This window comes from Lagenorhynchus albirostris, chromosome 5, assembly GCF_949774975.1.
Source record: "Lagenorhynchus albirostris chromosome 5, mLagAlb1.1, whole genome shotgun sequence".
NCBI lineage: Eukaryota > Metazoa > Chordata > Mammalia > Artiodactyla > Delphinidae > Lagenorhynchus > Lagenorhynchus albirostris.
In genome coordinates, this window is record NC_083099.1 from 74,272,109 (window position 1) to 74,297,275 (window position 25,167).

Below are 25,167 nucleotides of genomic sequence, written 5' to 3' on the forward strand. Positions count from 1 at the left end.
AACGCTAAAGAGACCGAGGAAGGAGGATGTAGAGACAGAGAGAAGCAGGGAGATGGGGGAGTGTCCTGGTTTGGGGAAACTCACTGGGGGAACCAGGGCTTATTTTGTGGAAAGAGACAGGTAGGCAGAACTGTAGAAAAAGGGAGAGAGAGTTGAGAAGGAATGACACAGAAAAACAGGAAAGCTGGATAACACCCGGAAGAAAAACTTGCAGAAAGATATAGAGTCAGAGGAAAAGACAGGTGAGAAACAGATGAATCAAAGCAAAGTAGATCCAGAGAGAGGAGGGAATCAGAGGAGACAGGCAGGATGGAAAGGAAGGACCAGGGGAGAAAAGAAGCGACTGGCTTGGAGAAAAAAGGCAGGACAAAAGGGCAGCTGAGACAGGCAGTCGGCTTCTCGCCTCTGAACTTGGGTTTAAAAGCTTCCTCTTGGGCTAATGCCTCCAGGGCAGGGCTCATAGCCCTGGCGTTGGCCTTGGTCTCCTCTACACCCTGCCTGCCCGCCTCTATCTGGAGCTGCAACTAGAGCTGGAACTAAGGCCTTTTGGGGAAGCTCCCCCTGGGTCCCCTGTCCCTTCCTCACTACCTTCCAAGCTGCCCCCCTGGCCCCAGGGCCAGGTTTCATTCTGTATTTCTGGGTGTCTGAGTCTTCTGAAAGTTTCTGGGGCCAGGAGACGGTGAGGGGTCAGGAGCCCAAACCAAAGATATAATCACAGCTCCCTCCCCTCCTCAGCAGGCCCGGGGAAGCTTTCACCCAAGGAATCATTTCTCACACAGTGGGTCAGAGGAACACATTCTCTTACAGATAGTAAGAGGCACAATGCCAAGGATGTGGAAGATTCCACCTTCCTTGAAATGTTTAAGGGCTTGGCTAAGACCAAACGGAACGCCCACCATCTACACCACCCTCACACCCAAAGCCCCTCATCCTCCCTACTCATCACAGAGTGAGGAAACAGAGGCCGGAAGGAGCCTTCGGAACCTTCTGTTGCCAGCCCCACAGGGTCTGTTCCTGGGGGTAAACTAAGTGGTGTCTGTAGGAGTCATGACCATGGGCAATGGGGAGAAGGGGGCTTGGATTTAGGGACCTTGGGTCCAGTCTTGGCTCTGCTGCTAAGTGATCTGGTCCCATTACCAGGTCCTATTGTATCTCTCTCCAGGCCTCCGTTCCCCTATGGAAAAAGGATGGCATGGCCCCTGGATTGCTAAGTTCTTAACGGGCAAGGACTGGGGTGGGAGTGGGCAGGGGAAGGCAGGTGGGGAGCAATGGGGTGTGGGCGAGAGGAGGACCTTGAAGTTGGAAGGGAGTCCCCACGATGGCTCTGAAGCCGCGCAGGGTGCCCTGGAACCGAGTCCTGTGCATTGCGAAAGGCACAGGATGGAGCAGGGTCAGGAAAGGAGGGGGAGTGGGATGGGAGGTGGTGCCCCAGGCCTGTGATTGAGCATCCAGAGGACCTTGGAGGGAAAGTAGTCTCTGCTGGACAGGCAGTGGGTGCCCCACGTCTGCCGGGGTGGGGAGTTCTGGGAAAGTGGGAACTGGTCAGTCCCATTCCCTTGGCTCCCTGAAGGGGACTCACGAGTGACCTGCCTATATTTGAACCCAGGGTCTGCTTCCACGTTGCTGCCAGCACCCTCACCCAGGCCTGGGTCATCCTTGGAGCAGGTGTCTGAGCCTTCACCCCAGGTTGAAGGGAGAAACCCTGGGGTTTCCATGAAGGTGCTGTAGTGTAAGGGCTTCCTTAGGAAAAAGCCCTGGATCCTGAAGGGGAAAGGGGAAGAGAAGGGTGGACAGAGGTGGACTGGACAGGGAGCCAGCGGAGACTTGGTGCCTACAGGTGGCTCCCGGCAGGAATGGCTTAGAAGGAAGCCTGGCAACCCTGATTCCACGCCCTCTGTCAAGAAAACGAGGTAAAATAAGCCTCAGTCTCCCATACTATCAGTGGCCCAGTAACCGAGGGGCCACCGCCCTGCACAGCCACTGGGAGGTGATGGGACTGTAGCAAGTGCAGGACGGTGGAGATCCACGGCCACAGAGGGCCCCAGGGAGGGCTCTCCTGCTTCCCTTCTCTCCGAGAACCTCTAATCTGTCTGTTGGTTTAGGGGAGGCCCACCCAACTTGCCACCAATGGCACCCAAGCCCTCCACAGGCTATCTGCCCCCCACCCCAGGAAACCCTCCCTGGGCTTGTGGGCTTCCAAAAGGAGAAAGTCCCTGAACAGGAAAATCAATCAAATTTAAGTCAATGGCTTGCAAAATGTATGGCAAAAAGCAGGAAGTTCAAGCCAGGAGACCCCACGTCAAAATTGCCTCTTACCAGCCCAGAATTTGTGAGAGAAAAAACTTTAACTTGGTGTCTTCATTGGCAAAATTAGTGAAGTGGAAAGAAGCTATTTCACAGGGTTGTGGTGAAGATTAAATAAAGTAATATCTAGTACAAAGTAAAAGATCCATAATATCTTGTTTGACAGACCCCTGCATGTTATTTTTTAAATTTTATTTTCTTTTACAATGTATTAAACTATAGTTGATTTACAATATTGTGTTAGTTTCAGGTGTACACCTTCAGATTCTTTTCCATTATAGGTTATTACAAGATATTGAATACAGCTTCATGTGCCATACAGTAGATCCTTATATATCTATTTTATGTACAGTAGTGTGTATCTATTAATCCCATACTCCTAATTTATCCCTGCCCCTCCTTTCCCCTTTGGTAACCATAAGTTTGTTTTCTACATCTGTGAGTCTCTTTCTATCTTGTATACAGATCCATTTGTATTATTTTTTAGATTCCGCATATAAGTGACATCATATGATATTTGTCTTTCTCTGCCTGACTTACTTCACTTAGTATGATACTGTCTAGATACATCCATGTTGCTGCAAATGGCAATATTTTGGGACCACTGCATTTCAGAGCTGGGAAGCTGGGGCAGGAGGATGATGGAGGCAGAGTGGAGAGGGCACCTCTGTTGGCTCGGGGGCATTCCCATTCCTCCAAGGATCTTTGAGCTCTAAAAAGCCACCCCCGATCTTCCTGTGGGTTTGCAAGGGTCCGCTCGGTGTATTCAGAATGTGGCATCTCGCATGAACTGATGTCAGCTCCACCGTGGGGCAGAGGCCCCGCTCCCAGACATCGCGGATGCACGCTTCCTTGTGTGGCAATCTCCTCCACACCCTCGGTTTCTGGGCTCCGGAGGCAGAGGCTGTCCTGGCAGGGTTTGACACACCAGTGATTTACGTCTCCATTGACAGGAGAGGCCAAGAAGCGGTCGGCCTTTTACGTGCTCAAACAAGCAGTTTGCTACCGTGTCTGTTCTCTGGTTTCGTGGTGCTGCTGAATGCTTCAGAGATGCAGCCACCAAGCCACCTCTCCCAAGGCCAGGACTGAGGACTTTCCAGCCATCTCTCCTCCTACCTTTCACCTTCCACCAGGCTGAATTCATGGCAACAAATACTTAGTCACTGTTGTGTCCCTGTCCCCAGCACAGCACTGAAGAGTTCAGTTGAAATGGACTCAATTTGTTGGCATTTCATAGAGGTTTAAATACTCAACATTTTCCATGAGACTCCAAAGCAGCCCCAGGAACTGGGCGTCTGTGTTTGCACATGAGGCCTCCACAGTCGTGGCCAGGCTCCTACGGAGGGTGCTGGCTTTGCGGCAGGCAGCTCGGTTCTCCTAGTGTGCATTTTTAAGGTCTGCAAATACATCTCCGCTCTATACAGATGTCCCCGACTAAAATTGCAGTTTGAGTTTGACAGTGGGTTTGGAGGAATTCAGAACAGGAAAGAGTGGGGAGTTATTCATTCACTTGCTGAATTTCCACTCATGCCAAATGCTCTGGACACAAGGATGACGAAGTCATGGTTCCAGCCTCCCAAGCTTGTGTGAGGTCGCACAGCCTGTAAATAGGGCAGCTGGGCCTAGAAGGCAGGTCCCCTGACTCCTCGGTCACTGCATTTGCATTGTGGTACACAAGCTCTATAAACCAGCCCTGCTCATTGAGAGATATTCGTTCGTTTGTTCGTTCATTCATTCATTCATACATTTGTTAGTTAAACAACTATTTAAGGAGTGTCTCCTATGTGCCTGACATTGTTCTAGGCAGTGCTGTGTGAACACAGTGAAGAATGGAACAGATGGGGCCCAGCCTCCTGGAGCTAAGACCTAGTATGCAGAGAGACATGAAATAATTACAGAAAAATTCCCAACTGCAAATGTGGTGTTATGTTGAACAAGTATTATGATGAGAGTAAAATAGGGAAACTTCATTTGGATTAGTAAGTCCACCAAGGCCTCTCTGAGGAAGTGCCGGACATGTGAGCTGAGACCTGAAGGTTAAGTAGTAAGTGAGGTGGAAATTGGTGGGGTTGGGGAGAGTAGTGGGGGGGGCAGTGGAGGAGGGAGAGGGAGCATGAACCAGGCAGGGGAAGATGTGCAGAGTAAGGAAAGAGCTTGACCCTTTGGAGGACTTGAAAGAGGTAGACAGGTCTAGATGATGTAGGGCCTTGTAAGCCGTGGAATGGATTGTGGATTTTAAGGAACTAAAATAAGCAGACAGTAAGGGGTTTTAGGTAAAGGAGGGATGTGATCAGATCTGAACTTTGGAATGGTTGCTCTGGATACCATGGAGGGAAATGGATTGGAAGGGGGCAAGGGTGAAACCAAAACTAGTTAGGAGCTGGCTGCGGGAGTCCAGGCAGAAGGTGCTATGATGGTCTAGTGGTAGCAGTGGAGATCTGGGAAGGGCGTGGATAACAGTAAAAACAGCAGCAAACAGAGCTTCTGCCATAATAAGGACATAGTCCCAAGGATTGCTGCCTTTGTCAGGCAGCAATCTGGCATCTCAGGACCTTGTAAAGACCAAGATAACAGGCCATGCAGAGTGCCCTTTATTGAGCTTGGGAACTGAGCTAAGCATTTTACATACATTACCCCGTTGGTATTACTATTATCTACCATCATCCCACTTTTATAGATAAGGACCTCAAGCCTCAGAGAGGTCAAGTAACTTGCCCAAGTCAAACAGTGAATGTTGGTCAGTTCGACTCTGGAAACAACAGTCATTTTTTTTTTGAAATTGACGTATGGTTGATGTATAATGTTGTGTTAGTTTCTGGTATACAACAAAGTGATTCAGTTATATGTATTGATATATACATATATATTATTTTTCATATTCTTCTCCATTATGGTTTATTTTAAGATGTTGAATATGGTTCCCTGTGCTAGACAGTAGGACCCTGTTGTTTATCTATTTTACATGTAGTGGTGTATATCTGTTAATTCCAAATTCCTAATTTATCCCTCCCGCTTCCCCTTCAGTAACCATGAGTTTGTTTTCTATCTATGTCTGTGAGTCTGTGGAACCCACACTCTTAACCACTCTGTGGCCTTGTCTCCATTGACTTGTCCCTGTCGGTCTCAGAAAGGACCTTGTTAGGGGGCGTCAGCAGTACCACATCTGTCTGGAATCACAGCTAAAACAACCAAACAAACACCAAATCATAATAGTTACTGCCGTATCATCTTCCCGCTTCATTCCCTACTCCCCCAAGTCAGAGACCAGCTGACCTATGTTCTGAGGGAACCGGGGTATCGGAAAATTCACTGACGTCTTTACAGCTTTCTCAAGCCTCCCTTCTTTTCCTCATCAGTAAATGGAGCAATCTCCTAGAGCTGACTGCAAAAAAAATTAGGTCAATAACATCAAAGAAAATTGGATTCCCATTTGGCTTCAAAGCAAGAACTTTATCTCTCCTTCGCAACTGTACCCACTGAAGTCACACCCCAAACAATGCCTATTCTTCACCTTGGATATCACCACAGGTTATTTGACCTAATGTCTGGTGTAGCAGACATTAGGTGTAGCAGCACTAAGGTTGCCCTGGTGATAACCCCAGAAACTCTGGAACCAAGTCAAGAAGCGTCACAACCTAGCTCTTACCGTCTGCTCGGCACAGCTCCAACTTTCCTTTTCCTCGATGCCCTCCTTGCCTCAGAAGTCCCATCTCCAGCTTCCAATATCTTGGTTTCGGAGCTTGTCTCTCCCTGGCCCCAGTCGAGGCAGGCCCACCCTCCTAGCCAAGGGTGGCCCTCAGGAGTTTGGCTACCTTTTGCCACAGCAGTGTTCACACTGCCCAGGCTGCAGCCGTCGTGTTGGTCTCCTGACCCCGGGACCACTGTGACAGTCACAGGAGAAATTGATACCATTTCACCCTCTCTCAGCTAAAGGGACCAAAGACTAGGGGATGGGAACACATGAATTCATTCATTCAGCGGATGTCTATGAAGTAATTCCCATATGCCAGCCATCGTTCTAGGTGCTGGAGATATCTTGAGATCAGTTATCCTAAGGGCATTTTGAGTTAGCATCTTTCCTCATCATGAATTCTAGGAACAATGGAGGAAAGATACCCAGCAGACACAACAGTGGTCACAGTTTCTGCTTCCTCTAACAGCAGGAACACAAACACAGCCACCAGCTCCACTGTCACCTGTCACAGTTCCGATAGCAGGGGCTCCAACAGCCATCACATCCATTACCTAACACCCACCCATCATCCCTGAGGGACAGCTCTGGGAAGTCTCCAGCTCCCAAATCCTGACCACAGAGGGGCAGAAGCCTGAAATCACCCACAGCCCAGGAACCTTTCAGAAATTTCAGCCTTTGGTCACCAAGAATGTCTGAGAGGATGACAGTCTTCATCCTTGATCCTGGGAAGTGCAGACCCAGCTCTCTGTGAGCAGCAGTTTCTACACCCTCCTTCCTCCTCTGTGGGAGGGGCTGAGGCTGCATCCCGTTGAAGATGGGGGGCCACGCCGATTCTGAGGCTGACACACATACAAATGGCCCTGGTCTCCCGGCATAGCATGGCAAGGAGGGTGGTTCTGCCCCTTTCCTCCAACTTCTTCACAATTTTCAGGGCACCTGCCACCCACCTGTGAGTCAACTTTCTCTTCAAGGTGAATCTTGCCGTTGGGTGGTTTCCTTGGCTCTACGCTGCCCTAGGCACAGCCCAGTGAAGAGCCCCACAAATCAGGAAATAACAGCAGCAAAGGGAAACTTTGTGGGTGAAATGGCATATGGGTTCCTCACCTCCAGTTCCAAGAATAACTCAAGACAAACAGACCAGGCACGAAGAAGAAGCCTCTGCCCACAATGCACGTCAGCAAGACACAGGCTTTGTTTTGTTTTCTCCTCAGGGAGTGACGTCACCACTATGTGGGAACGCTATCTCCCACTATCGTCCCCGCTTCTGCCACCACTCCTTCACCTGAGTCAACAACACACCCGTCACCGCCTCATACCTGTGGAGTCACCAGAGGGCCACACAGGAGAAAGGAGGCCTGTCAGCACCATTACACTGGCCGTCCCCGCAGCCCTGAGAGCACAGGGGCAAGAGCTGGCCATCTCCCACCGGACACAGTTCAAGGGGAGAAGAATAACGGCCTTGCGGGGAGACCTCTGACTGCAGTGGTAGCAGAGAAATCCATGGAGGGTTCCAGGACTCCGAGTGCGGAATGCCCCACCTCAGTGCCAGCTCTGATGTCCTCACTGTCCTTAGATGCAGGTTCCTCCTCTGGAAGAACTTCTTTAAAACTATCCATTTTAGGTGACACGTGTCTTCTGACAGCAGTCTTATCACTGCAAGAGGTCAACAGCCATCACAACTCACTCCAACATCATCACAGACAAGGGGACACCAAGAAAATTGGCAGAAACCTCCTGGTGTCACTTGCCCCTGAAAATGTGTCAGACTTGTTCTCAGGCTCAGACCACTGCACGTGGCAGGCCAAGAGCTCAGGCAGGTCAGTCACCGTCCCTTACTTTATCTCTCCTGAGGTAGCGTTTGAAGAGCCCAAATTGTGGAGAGGGCATGCACTTGGTGACAGCCCCACAGCTGAGCCCTGTCCCTCACAAGGTATGCAATGTTGGGCAAGTGACTTAGCCTCTCCAAGTCTCAGTTTCCTCATCTGTGAAATGGGGGTACTGTTAACTAAGAGAAGCTATAAAGCACTCCACAAATATGTGGTATCAAAATTGTTATTATTTATAGAGTGAAAATATGCCTGATGAGAGAAGTATGAAATAAATTCCTATTCCCAGTGGTGTGGGTCAGTTAATCACAAGTCAGTTGACACTCAAGAACTTGATGTGAAGACAGTATCTCCACAGAAACTGCCAACAGGGTAGAAATGCCTGGCTAAGAGGGATTCCTCATTACAGAAACCATTCTGCAGTGCAGACAGAGCCACTGACAAGACTCTCAAACACTCTTCTCAGCCACAACCAGAGGAAGGTCAGCCAGCACCAAGTGGCCTCCCTCTGAGGACCCTGGTTTCCTTGTCAGTAGTGAGAGGATGACAGGACCAATTCCAGCCACCAGTCTCCATGGCTCTGATAAAACAATGAGACCCTGCCCTCAGGATCCAAGCAGCTGCCTTCTAGGGCAGGCAATCCAGGTGTTTTCTAAAGCGATCCCTGCTACAGAGGCGATAGTAGAAATTCCCCTTCCTGGTCCCCATAGCTGAAGATCAGCCCAGCAGTGGTGTGATGGAAGCTAAGAGTCAGGGTGGGAAATGGAGGAATCAGGAAGAGCAGTTAAGAGGTGGCTGCAAGAGCTAATGAGGATAACACAGCAAAGTGAACAGAAGACAGTGTGGGAGAAATACAGTAATTTGGAGGAATAATAGTTGGTCCCAAACTCTGTTGCTGGCAACAAGGAAGAGGAAAGAATCAAAGATGACTCAGGGATTTCTGGCCTGAATATCTGAATATCTTCAGTTAACTGAAGTTACAATTAACCTAAGGAACGTGTTGGGAGGAAAGAATCCTTCAGCTTCTGTGAGGGCAATACTGTGCAAATACCAAAGGGACACTGGTCAGGGAGAGACTATTGAGGTAGATGCTCAATAAATGTTTGTTGAATGAGTGAATGGATGGTGCCAAATTTTACAGAAATTAATGGGAACAGAGAAGAAAATTTGTTTTGGTGCTTAGGAAGGAGTTTTCTGGTAACTCTGGAGGAAAGTGTTTTCAGCAAGGTGACTGAGGTGGAGGAGAGAGTGTAAGGAGTAGATGATAAAGAACATGTGGAGAGTGTAGACCCCTCTGTCAGGATGCTCATCTGAAATGACAGATAGGGATGTGGAGGACACAATATGGATGAGAGACTTTTATTTTAGGTCAAGAAAGACCCGGGCATGATAGTCAGGAGAAGAGAAGAGGCAATGCACAAAGAGACCCACAGACAGAGAGAAGTGATGGACTAAGCCATCTGAGGGGGGAAGGAGGAAACAGACAGGGCACTGGGCATGCATACGTGCGTGCCTGTACACAGCCTTTCAGTGAAGACTTAGCCTTTCTTTTTAGGTAGGATAAGGTACCTGGTGAAGACAGAGACATCTCCTGGTGGAGAGGTTCTTGGGACATTGAAGGAGATCAAGTTAGATGGCTTTGGTCTTTTCAGTGAAGTAGAAGGTAGAGTGTCATAGAGAAAGGAGAGAGAGGACGGGAGAGGAGAGGAGGGAAGGGGAGGGGAGAGGAAAGGAGAGGAGAGGAGAAACATATTTCTCTCAAATATCAACTCTCCACAGTCAAATCCTCAGCTCTCTGCTCTGCAAATATATTACGTATTTGGCCAGGGTGAGAATGATGTGCTTCCGCTGTCTAACAATCTGATGAAAACTGAAAAGCCTGACTTGAGTTCTGCTAAAAGACAAGGTCAATTCATTCCAGCAAAGCTTGAGCAGCAAGAATAAGGCTGGGAATATTCTTTAGAACAAAGCATGGTCAAGACCCCCAATATCTGTGGCTTCAGTAACGTGGTTTTAGCTTACAAAAAAATGTTAAGAGCAGATACTATCATTTTAAGGACGGTGTTTCTTAAAATGTGGCCCATAGACCACCTGTATCAGAATCACCCTGGGCACATGTTAAAATGCAGGTTTCTGGGGCTTCCCTGGTGGCTCAGTGGTTGAGAGTCCGCCTGCCAATGCAGGAGACACGGGTTCGAGCCCTGGTCTGGGAAGATCCCGCATGCCGCGGAGCAACTAAGCCCGTGCGCCACAACTACTGAGCCTGTGCCCTAGAGCCTTCGAGCCACAGCTACTGAAGCCCATGCGCCTAGAGCCCGTGCTCCACAACAACAGAAGCCACCACAATGAGAACCCCCACACAGCAACGAAAACCCAACGCAGCCATAAATAAATAAACAAATAAATAATAAAATTTGTTTTAAAAATGCAGGTTTCTGGATCCCACCCCACACATGGGGAATCGGAAGTGGTGGTAGGACCCAGAACGTATCCTTACAAGCTCCCGCAGGGATTTGGATACACCCTATCTTTTGAGAACCACTTTCTTACCAATAACAACTTCTCTATAGCCTTCCTCCCTCACCAGGATTTCGTGCCTAAGAATAATCTACTCAAGTTTAGCAGGTTGGGTTATCTGCAAATTGTTTTCATAAATAGCTGAATAATCTGTTGAAGGAGCGTCTTAAGACATTGTTTAAATGGTGGTGAAAGACAAATACAATACTGTAGTTTTGATGTAACTAATGCTAATCTCTTCCTTCTAATAACGAGTCCTACAGATTTAGAAACTTGTTAAGACTGCACCTAACAGTAAAACTCTGTCATCAACGTGAAGGGGCTCACTTGCCTTCTTATACGCTGGAAAAGGAGACTCTAATCAACTCAGCCCATGGTTAGCAAGTTCTTTAAAGATTCAAAAGGACACAGCCCTGTTTGACAATATCTAAAATTGGTACTGCCAAAACAAGATTTTTCTCAAAGGGAGAGGGTATTGGGAAACATGTACTTGCTCATATACTGCCAGTGGGACTGTACATTGGCACAGCTTTTCTGCAAAGAAATTTGGCAGTACGTATTAATGACATGAAGACTTTTATAACAGCATTAACCAGTAATTCCACTTACAGAAATTTATGTTGAGACAATGAGCTGAAATAATGAAAACAAAACAAAATATCATACAGAAAGATAGTCATCCAAGCTTTATTTATAGTAAACAGCCTAAGTGTCAAACAGTAAGTTAATTATGGGAATATTATTTGATGTAAAAAGGTGATGTCCAATGTTCCACAAGGGACACAGACTCTCTCCGTCTCTTTCTCTCTCTCTCTTTCCCTCTCTCTCTCTCTCTCTCTCTCTCACCACCCCCACACACACACCCACACACACACACTAGCAACACATGGAACAAGCATAAAATAAGGTTTATTAAGGAAAAACTTCCAAGCAAAGTGCACATGCTCCCTGAGCTCTCATTATTTCACAGAGAGGGGGTTATAGCAGGACACAATGGAGGAAGTGTTCTAGGAGAAAGACCTGCCCCTGTGCTGCTGCTGTTTGTAGGGAAATGGGAATGGTAACAATGCAGGTTTTCAGGTTGAGGGAATGGCTTTGTTAGGAAAGGGGACCTCCAGAGCTCAGCCAGTGGTGTTTATGTAAAACACCCAAGATCTTGCTGTTGACATTAGCTGGCCCAATCCCCCTGAGCCAGCTCTTCCATGCCTACAAAAGGAGGAAGAGAAAGAACTACCATCAGAGACAGAAAAGATTTGTCTTTCTTCAGGCTATCTGTACAAAGAATAAAAGCATGAAGAAATGCTTATATCAGGTAAAATTTTTAAAAAGAATGCAAAGTTATATATGCTAGGTAACTTGAACTATATATTTTTTAAAACATAGGAAAAATCCTGGAAGGACACATAACAATGTGATTGTCTGGGGAGTGAGATTATGAAGTTTTGGTCTTTCAAGATCTATAGTTTACAATTTTTATATAATGAGTATGTCTTCTTTAATATATTTCAATATTGTATAACTTTGTCCATAAAGATTAAGCACATCTTTTGTTGGATTTATTCTTATGTACTTTATATTTGTCACTATCAAAAACACTACCACCAAAAAAATTTTTTTTGCTGATGTATAGGAATGCAGTCATTTAAAAATTTTTTGGTCATATATGTAAAATTTGTTAATGATTTATAAACTTAGGTAGTTTTCTATGTAAACAATTATATCATCTGCAAATAATCACACATTTATTTCTTCCTTTCCATACCAAAAAGAACTTCTCTATACCTTCATACCTTTGTTTATTTTTCTTATCTTATTGCACTGGCTAGACCTCCAGCCTGATGTCAAATAGAAGTTGTTATAGCTGGCATCCTGGACTCATTCTGAATTTTAAAGGAAATATTTCCAATGTTTTATCTTTAAGTATGATGTTTACTACAGGGTTTTATTGATATTGTTGAGCAGGTTAAGGAAGTTCACTTCTATTTTTAGTTTGCTAGGAATTTTAACAGGGATGAGTATTGAATTTTATCAAATAGTTTTTCTGCATCTGTTGTGACGATCATGTTTTCCCTTCCTTCTGTTTATATGATGATTTATATACTTTAATAAAGTTTTATGTTTTTCTTGTATTTCTGGTTTAAACAGCTTGATCATGATATAATTTTTTATAAATCCAATATTGAACTTGGCTTGCTAATATTTTGTTTAAGACATTTCCATCCATACTATTACTGAGATTTACTGATCTATAGTTTTCCTTTCTTATACTGTCTTTGCATCTTGGTATTATACTAACCTTACAAAATTAGTTGTAGAGCATTCCCTCTTTTACTAAACTCTGGAAGAGTTTGTATAAATTGAAATTATCTATTCCTTGAATGTCTGGTGAAAATTGCCTATAAAATCATCTCGACCTACATTTTGTGAGGGATGGACTTTTTCACTTTTAACTGATGATTCAGTTTGGAATAGTTTATATTCAGATTTCCTATTTTTTTCTCAATTACTTTTCTTTTTTTCTTTTTTAATTAATTTATTTATTTTGGCTGTGTTGGGTCTTTGTTACTGCACGTGGGCTTTTCTCTAGCTGCAGCGAGCAGGGGCTACTCTTCCTTGCAGTTCACGGGCTTCTCACAGCGGTGGCTTCTCTTGTTGCGGACATGGGCTCTAGGCACGTGGGCTTCAGTAGTTGTGGCTCATGGGCTTAGTTGCTCTGCTGTATGTGGGATCTTCCCGGACCAGGGCTCGAACCAAAGTCCCCTGCATTGGCAGGTGGATTCTTAACCACTGCACCACCAGGGAAGTCCTCAATTACCTTTCTTTTCAATTTTTTAAATTGTGGTAAAATACACATACATAAAATTTACTATCTTTACTGTTTTTGAGTGACATTAAATACATTTATAATGTTGTGGTACTGTCACCACCATCCATCTCCAGAATTCTTTTCATCCGTAAAACTGAAAGTCTATACCCACTAAACAATAACTCCCCACTTCCCTCTGCCCCCCAGCCCTTGGCAACTGCCATTCTACTTTCTGTCTCAATTTTGACAAGCCTAAGTACCTCATATAAGTGGAATCATACAATATTTATCTTTTCGTGACTTGCTTATTTCACTTAGCATAACATCCTCAAGATTTGTCCATGTTGTAGCATATGTCAGAATTTTGTTCCTTTTTAAGGCTGAATAATATTCCATTGTACGTATATATCACATTTGCTTATCAACTTATCTATCAATAAATGTTGTCTGGGTTTGGTATCAGGGTAATTCTGGCCTAAAAGAATGAGTTAGAAAGTGTTCCTGCCTCTTCAATTTATTGGAAAGGTTTGAGAAGGATTGGTGTTAGTTTTTCTTTAAGTGTTTGGTAGAATTCACCAGTGAAGCCATCAGGTCCAGTGCTTTTCTTTGTTGGTTCAATCTCCTTATGAGTTGTAAGTCTGTTTAGATTTTCTATTTCTTCATTATTTCCTTCCTTTTGCTAACTGTGTGTCTATTTTGTCTTCAAAAAAACAACTTTTGGCCTTATTCTGTTTTCAATTGTTTTTCTATCACTAAGTTCTGTTCTTTTTATATATATATAAATTTATTTATTTATTTACTTCTATTTTTTTAAATTTTACTTTTGGCTGCATTGGGTCTTCATTGCTGTGTGCGGGCTTTCTCTAGTTTGGTGAGCAGGAGCTACTCTTCGTTGCGGTGTGCAGGCTTCTCATTGCAGTGGCTTCTCTTGTTGCAGAGCATGGGCTCTAGGCATGCAGGCTCAGTAGTTGTGGCCCGTCGGCTCTAGAGAACAGGCTCAGTAGTTGTGGCGTGTGGGCTTAGTTGCTCCATGGCATGTGGGATCTTCCTGGACCAGGGCTCGAACCCATGTCTCCTGCATTTGTAGGTGGATTCTTAACCACTGCACCAGCAGGGAAGTCCTGCTGTTCTTAATTATATTGTTCATTCAGCTTTCTTTTTCTTTCTTCTTTCTGATTTTTTCTAGTCCACCTTTTCACTGAGGGTTCCAGCTTTATGCAGAAGATACTCAATTTACAGTGTCCTGATCTAAGATTCTGTCTCCTTTCCCTATGAAGCCCTTAAATCCCCTAACTCTAGATCTCAGAAATACATGCATATCTTGCGAGAGCACTTACTTATCCTCTTAGTTTTCAACTCCTTCACTCCTGAGTGTCTCCCTCTCTTTCTTCTGTTCTCAGTTCAGCATTCAGACAACACTTATTACACATTATTTGTCATTTGCAGGTTTTGTAAAGACTTATCTCTTCTGCCATATTGCTGGAAATGGAGCTGTACTACTTTTATAAACAAAAAAATCTTTACTTAAAAAATTAGGCTGTGCAGTCATGAAACTTTTGCTGCTGATACTGATTTTAGCAGAGGTGATGTAGGCTCTGACAAGATTTAATTGCCAAGAATCTATAATAAGTTTAGTAAGTTTGGCATGTAAATAGCTTCTGTCTGGTGACTCAAAGCCAGATGACAGAGTGTTGCTTTTATTTATGTTTTTAGGAAAATAAAATAAGCCTAATAATAATTGCATAGTGTATGTTTTCCAATCCAAACCTTATCTAGAGAAACCAAGTTTTGGAACTTTACTGAGGAGAGAGAAGGTATAGAATATGGAGTCCTACAAACAAATCTCATAATTCTGAATAAAGGAAGTCCCCTTTTAAAGTCTAAGCAGAGTCATTTTGGGTTAAATAGGAACCCAAGGACTTTCCAACACAGCTCTGCAGCTCAATCCATGCATTTGTCCATACCAACTTAGAAGCGTAATTAGTACTATTAGGACTGTAATTAGTTACTATTAATAAATAGTAGGTGAGTCACTTTCTTTTTAACAAATTAGAGCTGATTCATAGTCATTCTCACTCAAAAGTCTAAATTGCTTTCTTTTTAAAAAATATTTTATGGAAGTATAGTTGATTTATGATGTTGTATTAATTTCTGCTGTACAGCAAATTGACTCAGTTATACATATATATTCTTTTTCATATTCTTTTCCACTATGGTTTATCACAGGATATTGAATATAGTTCCCTTTACTACACAGTAGGACCTTGTTTATCCATTAAACTGCTTTCTTAAGAAGAGAAAGTGGTGAAATTGCAGTCACCTCCAGGAACAGCACTCAAACCTAAATTCTTCTCTAGGAGTTTGTCTCACTGTGAACTATATCCCTCCAACTAGTTGTGAGCACAGAAGTTAAAATTTTTTTTGAGAACAGCAAGGGACCTAACAAAACGCAAAACGACTAAGTTCCTAAGAGGGGGAAAGACACGCTTTCTTGGTTTCTTCTTGGTTTAGAAGACTCATGGACCTTAAAGTTCAGGAGGATGGTATGTTCTCCTGGCTGACAGGGTTTGTCTGTAGCTAGTGTAAGTGCAGTCAAATATTTTAAATAAAATAAGTTGATATTTAAACATTTTTCCAGGCCAATAAATTGAAAAAAAAATTAGGTATGAGCAATTAAATTAACATCATGTTATGATGTGGTCAGGGCTAGAGTATGTGTACTTACTCATTAGGTTTCTGCTAGATTGGGACAAATGTTAAAAATAAAAATTAAAAAAGGTAGGGCTTCCCTGGTGGCGCTGTGGTTGAGAATCTGCCTGCTAATGCAGGGGACACGGGTTCGAGCCCTGGTCTGGGAGGATCCCACATGCCGCGGAGCGACTAAGCCTGTGTGCCACAACTACTGAGCCTGCGTGTCTGGAGCCTGTGCTCCGCAACAAGAGAGGCCGCCATAGTGAGAGGCCTGCGCACCGCGATGAAGAGTGGCCCCCGCTTGCCACAACTAGAGAAAGCCCTCGCACAGAAACGAAGACGCAACACAGCAAAAATAAATTAATTAAAAAATTTAAAAAGGTAGAAATTTAATTTGCTTTTTAAAAAATGCTATAACACTCCTTCCCATTATGGAGTTTAAAATAGTCTGGTCACTATTCTAGTCTAATGCTGCCTTCTTTCTCATAAGGAAGATGAGTTGTTATATTCCTGAGATTTTTTTCTTAACAATTTGAAGCAGCCCTAATCAGGTTGCCTCATTCTGTGGGAATCCTGCTTTTCCATCCCTTAGCCTTTATTGTAGCATTTTTTTAAGCTTCCCTCCAAGCATGTCTAAACCTCCGACCTGGCACAAGTTTTATCGACCAGACCTAACCTGGGCTCATTTAGCCTCAGTACTGCCTGGCAACCCAGGAACGCACACACTTGGGACTCAGTCATCTCCTTCTGCACGGATACTGCTTATTCTCCACAGTGAAGGAATTTGTCTTCATCTTTTGTACCTCTCAGGGCGGTCTTAAGGGAAGGAGTATTTGCTGACTTTAGCAGGAAGACTGGCCATTTCAAATCAAATAAAAAATATTAAAATTTAATCTTATTCTAAATTCCTTGAAAAAAATTGATGATGCTTTTTCATTTCAAAAACACATTCAGGGCTTCCCTGGTGGTGCAGTGGTTGAGAGTCCACCTGCCGATGCAGGGGACACAGGTTCGTGCCCCGGTCCGGGAAGATCCCACATGACGCGGAGCGGCTGGGCCCATGAGCCATGGCCGCTGAGCCTGAGCATCCGGAGCCTGTGCTCCGCAATGGGAGAGGCCACAACAGTGAGAGGCCCGCGTACCGCAAAAAAAAAACAAAAACAAAAACACATTCACTTTATAGGATTTTTAAAAAATCAGTGTATGTAGTTGGCAAATTTACTTTTGAGGCCCTGAATGTATATGTCAGAGGCCTTAATCACCTAGAGAAGCACTTTCTTCTAGATGTTAACCTTATTAATGCTCTGTTTTGAATTTGACTAATGAGGAAAAATCTCCCCCTTCAATTAAGTATTTTGAAACTGGCTACTGTCATCACCTTGGAGAAAAGAGCTCTTTTCAAAGAAAGAATAGTGTCTTAGCCTTGATGTTCATATTACTTAAGAGAACAACATCTCTTGATAAATGGAAAAGGTACTTCTATATAGAACCAAATACGGCAAAATTTGTTTAAAATTGGATTCATTGTTGTACTCAGTAACTACTGGAAAAAAATTAGTGTCAACATAAGGGTTGAATCAAAAAGAAGTTAGCTATGTGATTTTTTCAATAAATTTTTTTGGGAGTTGAAGATAGTTTGGGGGGAGAAATCAGACAAGGTATCTGAACTAATGTAAAATATAAAATGAAGTTAGATTGTCATCAATGGACTGCCACTATTATGCCTATCTCTTTATCACTGGGTCGAGACTTTTGTTGAGACCGTCTAGAAAAAGGGCCACACAATGACTTTCATGGGTGCTAGGCACTTTTGTCTTCCTGGGCTTCTTCCTCTGATTAAAAAAAAAATTAAAAACTATGCTTCATGACTGTGTTGGACTAATGCAATCAAGGCTGGATTCATTATTACATATTCATTATAATTACATTGATTTTTTTCCCTTCTGATTGTAAAAGAAATTAACATGAAAACAGTTTTATTGATCCTAAAGGTAGCTTGGGCCCCAGGCCCTGTGGCTCTATGCCTCACCTTGGGGGCTTGCTGGTAACTCTAAGGCAGTGGTACCTTGAGAAGCATCTTGCTGAGGTTTGTTAAAAGGGGGTCAGCCTGTTCTCAGGACCTCCCACATGGTTCTAAAAACCAACAGAATTCATGCTACTCCCATTTAAAAAGAAAAATTAAGGTAGAAAGGGAAAGCTCTGGATTGTAGGTAGAGGGAACACCCACAAAGATGGTCCTCAGAGACAGTAAAATGAAATAAAAATAACTGTACATCTGAATATAAAAGAGAGTCCAGGGCTTCCATGTTGGTGCAGTGGTTAAGAATCCAGCTGCCAATGCAGGGGAAACGGGGTCGATCCCTCGTCTGGGAAGATCCCACATGTCGTGGAGCAGCTAAGCCGTGCACCACAACTACTGAGCCTGCGCTCTAGAGCCACAATTACTGAAGCCCCGTGCCTAGAGCACGTGCTCCACAACAAGAGAAGCCACCACAATGAGAAGCCCACACACTGCAACGAGAAACCCACACACCACAACGAAGAGTAGCACCCACTTGCTGCAACTACAGAAAAGCCAGCGCGCAGCAATGAAGACCCAATGCAGCCAAAAAAAAAAGAGAGAGAGAGAGAGACCGTCCACCCAAAAAACACCCACAATATTCCAGAGAAGAGGGAGTCACTTTTATACTTGAGTCCTCATAAATTCTCTTGTATTATTTGGTCTACTTCCAAATGCTTTATACTGAATAAACAAAGCTTTTTAAGACAGTACAAGTAGTTGACATGTACTGTCAACAGTACATGTATCTATTCATGTCAGGCATTCAAATACACAAGTTCATAATATTTCCCTTTCCTTACTCTTCAAAGAAGGTCCTGATGAGTCAGCAAAATTCTTAGGTATTTGAGATGGGGTACGAGAGAGAAATGAAGGAGGAAAAGAAGATCAGAAGATTATCACTGGGGGAGAAAACTGAAGGATTTTTAGAAATAGAATTAGGAGACAGGTGAGAAGGAAAACTGAGAGATAAGCACTAGGTTAAGGATAAGAAAAAAAGGCTATGAAAAAGGCAGAAGGCTACTCATCTCCTTTATCATGTTTAAGAAATGTTTGTATAGGATATGCAAAAATTTGAATGTTTTTCGTTGAATGAACAGTGTGTGTATTTTAATTAAAACACTGTTCTGAGACTGCAGCTAATGGATCTTGGCTTCCATATAAGACTTATATGGGGAAGGTAGGAGTATACTGGGCCAGTTTCAATTACCATACTCACAAAATTAATGGTAATGGAGAAAATGTTAGCACAAAGACATTCATTGAAATATTATTTATGACTAGGTACCACAGTGTTGGTAGAAAACTTAGACATGGTTAAATAATAAATCCTGCAGCCATTTATTCTGAAGCCCTGTGATATAGAGTGATACATGAGCAAAACGATTCTGTTATAAACTTCCCAGCTTCACAGAAGGAACCTCTCATCTGATGAGTCCTTGTATCTTATATTTAAAGGAACTGCCAAAACAAGCACATCTGGAACTTCATCTACCACAAATAGAAACAATCTGACAAGTAGTGTTACTGAGAAACCGTCCCGTTCCAGTATCAGCCACACACTTCTCTCAACATCAGAAATGTCCACAGTAACAACCTCAACAAAGTCCACTGTATGCCAAACAGAAGGAACATCACATTCTCTTATTAGCAGTAATGCTCCAGGCACTTCAGCAGTCTCAAAAACACCTACAGTAGAGAGAAAAACAAAAGCATCCTCTTCCAGACCCACTACTCAGGTAACATTACCATCTTCTCAGGACCACAATACTCAGAGCATAGAAGCCACCAGAGAAGCTCAAACCACTACCGTCACAGATGTGATCACATCAACCCTCTCATCATCCCCACGTGGACCCACCCTTACAGAAGGCACTCGCCAGGTGACACCCTCTTCAGGTGAAACAACCACTTCACATCCAGCTAGTGTGAGCCGCACACCTGCAACAACGTCAGAAATATTGACAACACCAACTTCAACAAACAGAAATTTCTCTCCATCTACTGGAGACAACACATCTCGAATGACATCAAAGATGATGACATCACCAGCTTCAACAGACACCACTGTAATAAACACAAGGGACACAAGGCCAACTGTAACGAGTAATATCACTCCAGTGGTCTCAACAGCCTCAGTGACAGCTGGACTAGAGGGACAATCAACCGTACCCTCTTCCACCACTTCTACTGAGGAAACATCGGCATCTTCTCAGGACCACCATACTCAGACCATAGAAACCACCAGAGAAGCTCAAACCACTACCATCACAGATGTGATCACATCAACCCTCTCATCATCCCCACGTGGACCCACCCTTACAGAAGGCACTCACCAGGAGACACCTTCTTCAGGTGAAGCAACCACTTCATATCCAGCTAGTGTGAGCCGCACACCTGCAACAACGTCAGAAATATTGACAACACCAACCTCAACACACAGAAATTTCTCTCCATCTACTGGAGACAACACATCTCGAATGACATCAAAGATGATGACATCACCAGCTTCAACAGACACCACTGTAATAAACACAAGGGACACAAGGCCAACTGTAACGAGTAATATCACTCCAGTGGTCTCAACAGCCTCAGTGACAGCTGGACTAGAGGGACAATCAACCGTACCCTCTTCCACCACTTCTACTGAGGAAACATCAGCATCTTCTCAGGACCAGCAGGCTCAGAGCATGGAAACCACCAGAGAAACTCAGACCACCACCATCACAGATGTGACCACATCCACTCCCTCATCATCCCCACGTGGACCCACCCTTACAGAAGGCACTCGCCAGGAGACATCCTCTTCAGGTGAAACAATCACTTCTTCCCCAGCCACGGTGAGCCGCACACCTGCGACAACATCAGAAATGTTGACAACACCGACCTCAACAGACAGAAATTTCTCCCCATCTACTGGAAGCAACACGTCTCCTACAACGTCAGAGACGATGACATCACCAGCTTCAACAGACACCACTGTAGAAAACACAATGGACACGTCACCAACTCTAACGAGAAATATCACTCCAGTAGCCTCAACAGTCTCAGTTAAACCTGGACTAGAGGACCAGTCAACCTTACCCTCTTCCACCACTTCTACTCAGGAAACATCAGCATCTTCTCAGGACCACCATACTCAGAGCATAGAAACCACCAGAGAAGCTCAAACCACTACCATCACAGATGTGATCACATCAACCCTCTCATCATCCCCACGTGGACCCACCCTTACAGAAGGCACTCGCCAGGAGACACCTTCTTCAGGTGAAACAACCACTTCATATCCAGCTAGTGTGAGCCGCACACCTGCAACAACGTCAGAAATATTGACAACACCAACCTCAACACACAGAAATTTCTCTCCATCTACTGGAGACAACACATCTCGAATGACATCAAAGATGATGACATCACCAGCTTCAACAGACACCACTGTAATAAACACAAGGGACACAAGGCCAACTGTAACGAGTAATATCACTCCAGTGGTCTCAACAGCCTCAGTGACAGCTGGACTAGAGGGACAATCAACCGTACCCTCTTCCACCACTTCTACTGAGGAAACATCAGCATCTTCTCAGGACCAGCAGGCTCAGAGCATGGAAACCACCAGAGAAACTCAGACCACCACCATCACAGATGTGACCACATCCACTCCCTCATCATCCCCACGTGGACCCACCCTTACAGAAGGCACTCGCCAGGAGACATCCTCTTCAGGTGAAACAATCACTTCTTCCCCAGCCACGGTGAGCCGCACACCTGCGACAACATCAGAAATGTTGACAACACCGACCTCAACAGACAGAAATTTCTCCCCATCTACTGGAAGCAACACGTCTCCTACAACGTCAGAGACGATGACATCACCAGCTTCAACAGACACCACTGTAGAAAACACAATGGACACGTCACCAACTCTAACGAGAAATATCACTCCAGTAGCCTCAACAGTCTCAGTTAAACCTGGACTAGAGGACCAGTCAACCTTACCCTCTTCCACCACTTCTACTCAGGAAACATCGGCATCTTCTCAGGACCACCATACTCAGAGCATAGAAACCACCAGAGAAGCTCAAACCACTACCGTCACCGATGTGATCACATCAACCCTCTCATCATCCCCACGTGGACCCACCCTTACAGAAGGCACTCGCCAGGAGACACCTTCTTCAGGTGAAACAACCACTTCATATCCAGCTAGTGTGAGCCGCACACCTGCAACAACGTCAGAAATATTGACAACACCAACCTCAACACACAGAAATTTCTCTCCATCTACTGGAGACAACACATCTCGAATGACATCAAAGATGATGACATCACCAGCTTCAACAGACACCACTGTAATAAACACAAGGGACACAAGGCCAACTGTAACGAGTAATATCACTCCAGTGGTCTCAACAGCCTCAGTGACAGCTGGACTAGAGGGACAATCAACCGTACCCTCTTCCACCACTTCTACTGAGGAAACATCAGCATCTTCTCAGGACCAGCAGGCTCAGAGCATGGAAACCACCAGAGAAACTCAGACCACCACCATCACAGATGTGACCACATCCACTCCCTCATCATCCCCACGTGGACCCACCCTTACAGAAGGCACTCGCCAGGAGACATCCTCTTCAGGTGAAACAATCACTTCTTCCCCAGCCACGGTGAGCCGCACACCTGCGACAACATCAGAAATGTTGACAACACCGACCTCAACAGACAGAAATTTCTCCCCATCTACTGGAAGCAACAAGTCTCCTACAACGTCAGAGATGATGACATCACCAGCTTCAACAGACACCACTGTAGAAAACACAATGGACACGTCACCAACTCTAACGAGAAATATCACTCCAGTAGCCTCAACAGTCTCAGTTAAACCTGGACTAGAGGACCAGTCAACCTTACCCTCTTCCACCACTTCTACTCAGGAAACATCGGCATCTTCTCAGGACCACCATACTCAGAGCATAGAAACCACCAGAGAAGCTCAAACCACTACCGTCACCGATGTGATCACATCAACCCTCTCATCATCCCCACGTGGACCCACCCTTACAGAAGGCACTCGCCAGGAGACACCTTCTTCAGGTGAAACAACCACTTCATATCCAGCTAGTGTGAGCCGCACACCTGCAACAACGTCAGAAATATTGACAACACCAACCTCAACACACAGAAATTTCTCTCCATCTACTGGAGACAACACATCTCGAATGACATCAAAGATGATGACATCACCAGCTTCAACAGACACCACTGTAATAAACACAAGGGACACAAGGCCAACTGTAACGAGTAATATCACTCCAGTGGTCTCAACAGCCTCAGTGACAGCTGGACTAGAGGGACAATCAACCGTACCCTCTTCCACCACTTCTACTGAGGAAACATCAGCATCTTCTCAGGACCAGCAGGCTCAGAGCATGGAAACCACCAGAGAAACTCAGACCACCACCATCACAGATGTGACCACATCCACTCCCTCATCATCCCCACGTGGACCCACCCTTACAGAAGGCACTCGCCAGGAGACATCCTCTTCAGGTGAAACAATCACTTCTTCCCCAGCCACGGTGAGCCGCACACCTGCGACAACATCAGAAATGTTGACAACACCGACCTCAACAGACAGAAATTTCTCCCCATCTACTGGAAGCAACACGTCTCCTACAACGTCAGAGACGATGACATCACCAGCTTCAACAGACACCACTGTAGAAAACACAATGGACACGTCACCAACTCTAACGAGAAATATCACTCCAGTAGCCTCAACAGTCTCAGTTAAACCTGGACTAGAGGACCAGTCAACCTTACCCTCTTCCACCACTTCTACTCAGGAAACATCAGCATCTTCTCAGGACCACCATACTCAGAGCATAGAAACCACCAGAGAAGCTCAAACCACTACCATCACAGATGTGATCACATCAACCCTCTCATCATCCCCACGTGGACCCACCCTTACAGAAGGCACTCGCCAGGAGACACCTTCTTCAGGTGAAACAACCACTTCATATCCAGCTAGTGTGAGCCGCACACCTGCAACAACGTCAGAAATATTGACAACACCAACCTCAACACACAGAAATTTCTCTCCATCTACTGGAGACAACACATCTCGAATGACATCAAAGATGATGACATCACCAGCTTCAACAGACACCACTGTAATAAACACAAGGGACACAAGGCCAACTGTAACGAGTAATATCACTCCAGTGGTCTCAACAGCCTCAGTGACAGCTGGACTAGAGGGACAATCAACCGTACCCTCTTCCACCACTTCTACTGAGGAAACATCAGCATCTTCTCAGGACCAGCAGGCTCAGAGCATGGAAACCACCAGAGAAACTCAGACCACCACCATCACAGATGTGACCACATCCACTCCCTCATCATCCCCACGTGGACCCACCCTTACAGAAGGCACTCGCCAGGAGACATCCTCTTCAGGTGAAACAATCACTTCTTCCCCAGCCACGGTGAGCCGCACACTTGCGACAACATCAGAAATGTTGACAACACCGACCTCAACAGACAGAAATTTCTCCCCATCTACTGGAAGCAACACGTCTCCTACAACGTCAGAGACGATGACATCACCAGCTTCAACAGACACCACTGTAGAAAACACAATGGACACGTCACCAACTCTAACGAGAAATATCACTCCAGTAGCCTCAACAGTCTCAGTTAAACCTGGACTAGAGGACCAGTCAACCTTACCCTCTTCCACCACTTCTACTCAGGAAACATCGGCATCTTCTCAGGACCACCATACTCAGAGCATAGAAACCACCAGAGAAGCTCAAACCACTACCGTCACCGATGTGATCACATCAACCCTCTCATCATCCCCACGTGGACCCACCCTTACAGAAGGCACTCGCCAGGAGACACCTTCTTCAGGTGAAACAACCACTTCATATCCAGCTAGTGTGAGCCGCACACCTGCAACAACGTCAGAAATATTGACAACACCAACCTCAACACACAGAAATTTCTCTCCATCTACTGGAGACAACACATCTCGAATGACATCAAAGATGATGACATCACCAGCTTCAACAGACACCACTGTAATAAACACAAGGGACACAAGGCCAACTGTAACGAGTAATATCACTCCAGTGGTCTCAACAGCCTCAGTGACAGCTGGACTAGAGGGACAATCAACCGTACCCTCTTCCACCACTTCTACTGAGGAAACATCAGCATCTTCTCAGGACCAGCAGGCTCAGAGCATGGAAACCACCAGAGAAAC

The 25,167-nt window shown here is 44.9% G+C and overlaps 1 protein-coding gene across 1 annotated transcript in view; it reads left to right on the forward strand.

Annotated features, from left to right (window-relative positions):
• Window positions 1–25,167, forward strand: part of MUC4 (mucin 4, cell surface associated) — a 51,439-nt gene that overhangs the window by 238 nt on the left and 26,034 nt on the right.